Below are 6,000 nucleotides of genomic sequence, written 5' to 3'. Positions count from 1 at the left end.
ACACAAAAATTATTTTTTTACTCAATATGACAGTAATGTTCTAAAAATCCTGAGATAATGTGAAAAAAGCAATACAAATGTATTACAACATAATTCCTAAACCAAACATGCAAAATGTCTGAAAATGCCTGTAATATTGAATCCATGTGAGTTTTATTTGAATCAGTTGTATGGTTTGCTAATACAAAAATTGGGTTTTATGACAAACACAAGTTAGTTATTTTACTCAATATAACAGTTTAGCTGTCATACTATATATGAAAGTTATATAAACATAACTCCAAAACCAAACATGCATTATGTCCAAAACTGCCTGTAATATTGTATATATGTGAGTTTTACTAGAATCAGGGTTGCAAATACAAAAATTGGGTTTTATGACAGTATACTGTCACACTCAATATGACACTTATTTAAACATAACTCAAACAACACATGCAAAATGGCTAATAATGCCTGGAGCATGTATCTTAGTTAGTTTTACTAGAAAAATTGTATTTTGTAAGGTTTGCAAAGACACAAGTTAGTTGTTTTTTTTATTCAATATGACAGTATAACTGTCATACTAAATATGAAAGTTATATAAACATTACTCTAAAACCAAACATGCATTATGTCTAAAAATGTCTGTAATATTGTATCTGTGTGAGTTTTACTAGATTTAGTTGTTTTTGTAAGGTTTGCAAATACAAAATAAGGGTTTTACTCACTATGACAGTTTACTGTCACACTCAATCTGACAGTTATTTATTTAAACATAACTCCTAAACCACACATGCAAAATGGCTAATAATGCCTGGAGATATGTATCTTTGTGAGTTTTACTAGAAACATTATATTGTGTAAGGTTTAGTTAGTTTTTGTACTCAATCTGACAGTATAACTGTCATTCTAAATCCATCCATTTTCTTCCGGGGGCAGCAGCCTGAGCAGAAAATCCCAGACTTCCCTCTCCCCAGCCACTTCGTCCAGCTCTTCTCGGGGTATTCCGAGGCGTTCCCAGGCCAGCCGGGGACATAGTCTTTCCAATGTGTCCTAGGTCTTCCCCGTGGCCTCCTGCCACACCTCCCTAGAGGCGTTCGGGTGGCACCCTGAGTAGATGCCCGAACCACCTCATGGCTCCTCTCAATGTGGAGGAGCAACGGCTTTACTTTGAGTTCCTCCCGGATGACAGAGCTTCTCACCCTGTCTCTAAGGGAGAGACCCACCACCCGGCAGAGGAAACGCATTTCGGCCGCTTGTCCTTTCGGTCATAACCCAAAGCTGGTAACGTAGATCGACGGTAAATTGAGAGCTTTTCCTTCTGGCTCAGCTCCTTCTTCACCACAACGGATCGATATAGCGTCCTCAATACTGAAGACGCCGCACCAATCCGCCTGTGGATCTCTCGATCCACTCTATCCTCACTCGTGAACAAGACTCCTAGGTACTTGAACTCCTCCACTTGGGGCAAGATCTCCTCCCCAACCTGGAGATGGCACTCGACCCTTTCCTGCGTGGACTTGGACTTGGAGGTGCTGATTCTCATCCCAGTCGCTTCACACTCAAGGACCCTGCCGAGAGTATAGACCTGGTCTACCGTTCCACGACCAGGACGAAAACCACACTGTTCGTCCTGGATCCGAGTTTCCTCCTCTCCAGTACACATGAATAGACCTTACCGGGAAGGCTGAGGAGTGTGTTTCACGATAGTTGGAACACACCCTCCGGTTCCCCTTCTTAAAGAGAGGAACCACCACCCCGGTCTGCCAATCCAGAGGTACCGCCCCCAATGTTCACGCGATGTTGCAGAGTCTTGTCAACCAAGACAGCCCCACACTATCCAGAGCCTTAAGGAACTCATCCACCACCGGGGCCTTGCCACAGAGGAGCTTTTTAACTACCTAGGCAACCTAAGCCCCAGAAATAGGAGAGTCCACCACAGATTCCCCAGGCACTGCTTGGCCTGTCGCTATGCCCGCTGCCTCTGGAGTCCCATGAGCCAAAAGGACCCGATAGGCTCTTTCTTCAGCTTGACGGCATCCCTCACTGCTGGTGGCCACCAGCGAGTTCTAGGATTACCGCCACGACAGGCACCAAACACCTTGCGGCCACAGCTCCAATCAGCAGCCTCGACAAGAGAGGCACGGAACATGGTCCACTCAGACTCAATGTCCAGCACCTCCCTCGTGACATGTTCAAAGTTCTTCCTTATGTTTGAACATTGTGTTTGTTATGGACAATCCGTGACGAGCACAAAAGTCCAATAACAAAGCACCACTTGGGTTCAGATCCGGGTGGCCATTTTTCCCAATCACAACTCTCCAGGTTTCACTGTCCTTGCCAACATGAGCATTGAAGTCCCCCAACAGAACAAGGGAATCACCCGAGGGAGCACTCTCCAGTACTCCCTCAAGGGAATCCAAAAAGAGTGGGTACTCTGAGCTGCTGTTTGGTGCGTAAACACAAACAACAGTCAGGACCCGTCACCCAACCCGAAGGCGGAGGGAAGCTACCATCTCGTCTACTGGGTTAAAGTCCAACGTGCAGGCTTTGAGCAACAACAATTGCCACCCCAGCCTCTCATTGCTTGCAACGCCAGAGTGGAAGAGAGTCCAGCCCCTCTTGAGAGAACAGGTTCCAGAGCCCTTGCTGTGCGTCGAAGTGAGTCCAACTATATCTAGCCGGAACTTCTTCACCTGGCGCACCAGCTCAGGCTCTTTCCCTCCCAGCGAGGTGACGTTCCACGTCCCAAGAGCGAGCTTATGTAGCCGATAATCGGACCGCCAAGTGCCCTGCCTTCGGTTGCCGCCCAGTTCACACTGCATCCGACCTCTATGACCTCAATGGGCCCAAGAGTGGTGAGCCCATTGGAGGGTTGACCCACGTTGCCTCTTCGAGCTGAGCCCGGCAGGGCCCCATGGAGACAGGCCCGGCCACCAGTCGCTCGCCATCGTGCCCCACCTCTGCGCCTGGCTCCACAGGGGAGCCACGGTGACCTGCGCCTGGGCGAGAAAAAATCTAGGTCCTCGATTTGTACTTTTCATAAAGGTCTTTGAGCTGCTCTTTGTCTGATCCCTCACCTAGGACCTTTTCTCAGGGGATCCCGAGGCGTTCCCAGGCCAGCCGGGAGACATAGTGTTCCCAATGTGTCCTGGGTCTTCCCGTGGCCTCCAGGATGACAGAGCTTCACCTTCACCAGGGGTGTCAAACTCAAACACAGAGTGGGCCAAAGTTTAAAACTGAACAAAGGCCAAGGTTGAACAAATTAACCTTTTACTAGGGACCCAAACAAGTTTTGCATTGAATATTGAACAAGCAAAGCTTATATAACTTTATAGTGACATGCAAAATGGAGTTTCAAATAATAATAATAATAATTAAAAAATATCAATTGCATATCAAATACAATTTAAATAAAAATTGAATGCCTCTTTTCTATTTGCAGCCTTCTGAGGTAAATATCAACATTAACTTTTTCCACAGGCTAATACATTTGAAAATAAAATAAAAATGAATAAAACAACCATTCAGGACATTAAACTGCTCAGTTTGCAACACACTGATCTAATTTGATGTGCCCAAGCCAGATACCTGGCATCTTTTTTTAGATGCTAGTTCTTTAACGTCGGGGCTCAGGCTTTGAGCTGAGGCAACTTTCATTATCGAACGAAGGTGTTCAACAGTCATATCTCGTACACCCAATTCTAACATCATTCACACCCAGTCACAAGAAATGTGCAGCTTCAGCACGCATACACAAATGAATGCAACGCATACTTCATCAACAGCGATACAGGTTACACTGAGAGTGCCAGTATAAAAAACTTTAACACTGTTAGAAATATACGCCACACTGTGAACCCACACCAAACAAAAATAAAAAACACTTTTCAGGAGAACATCCGCACCGTAACATAACATAAACACAAAAGAACAAATACCCAGAATCTTTTGCAGCACTAACTCTTTCGGGACGCTACAAAATACACCCCCGCTACCACACACACACACACACACCTTGTAGCGTCTCGGAAGATTTAGTGCTACAAAGGGTTCTGGGTATTTGTTGTGTTGTGTTTATGTTGTGTTACGGTGCGGATGTTCTCCCGAAATGTGTTTGTCATTCTTGTTTGGTGTGGATTCACAGTGTGGCGTATATTTCTAAAAGTGTTAAAGTTTTTTATTTGGCTACCGTCAGTGTAACCTGTATCGCTGTTGATGAAGTATGCGTTGCATTCAATTGTGTGTGGGTGCAGAAGCTGCACTGACATGAAACTGGGCCGGCACTCGTTTGACTAGCTGAAAAAAAGAAAAAAAAAATCGGGAGGAGTGCTGGATTCACTCCTGGGAGGGTTGGCAAGTATTAGAAGTTGCGGTGAATGCAGTGTTACAGCGGCACTGCCGCAATGTATAATCGACGGTCCAGCTTTAGTGTTAATTTGATATTGCCTCAAGGGCCAAGTCAAATTACACGTTGGGCCAAATTTGGCCCACGGGCCAGAGTTCGACACCCATGACCTTCACTGTAAAAAATTACTGTAAAAATTTAAAATAAAATTACAGTTATATACTCCATCCATCCATCCATTTTATACCGCTTATTCCCTTCGGGGTCGCGGGGGGCCCTGGAGCCTATCTCAGCTACAATCAGGCGGAAGGCGGGGTACACCCTGGACAAGTAGCCACCTCATCGCAGGGCCAACACAGATAGACAGACAACATTCACACTCACATTCACACACTAGGGCCAATTTAGTGTTGCCAATCAACCTATCATGTTCTTCTTAAATGCAGTTAAGTACTGTAAATTTTGTTGCATTTTTCAAAAAATATCGACCAGCAGTAAGTTACTGTAAAACCTACAGTGTAATTCAGTATTTTTCAGACTTGTTTCTTGGGTCCGCCCACAATTCGTCCAACCGAGCTTCATTTCACCTGGCCGACCCTGCTAAATCCATCCTACTGCATCGTGTGTTTTTGATAACAAGGTAAGAGTCACTTGTACCTTGATGTGTCATTTTCTGTTTGAATTACTTTATATATATATTTATAAAGTCCGAAATGACATAGCGTCACAGTCAGCATTACAGACACTATCGTTGACCACGCGCATGTACCGCCGCATGCTAGCTAGCTAAGTTTTCTTCTTTTTTGTCATAGTCATCATAAAAGATGATAACTTGCAACATATGTGCTACGACTTGCAGCAATGTATTTGCGTATGTTAGACACATGCGAAGTCATAGTTGTATGCCTAATGCATCGTTTTAGTGTGCTTTCCCTAAATGCACAAGAGTTTTTTCCAACTTCTCAGCCTTCAAAACTCACAGCCGTCGTCATAAATATGGCAAGAGTAGGACTGATATGTATAGCGCAGAAGGTTTACCTTGTAATATTGTCTCATGTAGCGCGAAGTGCGATGATATACGGGCCTTTCTCCTGCATTTGAAAAGTCATATTACCGAAGGTAGGACAGTTACGTGCCCCTTCAGTCAATGTGAAAAAAGATTTACAGTTAAGTCTACTTTCACATCGCACGTGTCAAGGAAGCACTACGGCTACACTGAACGAAGTTTGACTTGCTCAACAGCAAATCCAAGCAGCTCTTGTGTTATTAACACTGATGATGACTATTGTGATATGTAACTTGAGAATTCAGGATATTCCTGTTATGAAGACATAGAGGTCTACTTGCATTAAAAAAATGTTCACAGCACTGAAAAAAGGTTGAGAACCACTGCCTTAGGACAGTGGTTCTCAACCTTTTTTCAGTTATGTACCCCTGTGAACATTTTTTAAATTCAAGTACCCCCTAATCAGAGCAAAGCATTTTTGGTTGAAAAAAAGAGATAAAGAAGTAAAATACAGCACTATGTCATCAGTTTCTGATTTATTAAATTGTATAACAGTGCAAAATATTGCTCACTTGTTGTGGTCTTTCTTGAACTATTTGGAAAAAAAGATATAAAAATAACTAAAAACTTGTTGAAAAATAAACAATTGATTCAATTATATTTA

Source organism: Entelurus aequoreus, linkage group LG01 (assembly GCF_033978785.1).
Source record: "Entelurus aequoreus isolate RoL-2023_Sb linkage group LG01, RoL_Eaeq_v1.1, whole genome shotgun sequence".
Lineage (NCBI taxonomy): Eukaryota > Metazoa > Chordata > Actinopteri > Syngnathiformes > Syngnathidae > Entelurus > Entelurus aequoreus.
Note: the sequence above shows the minus strand (reverse complement) of the source record.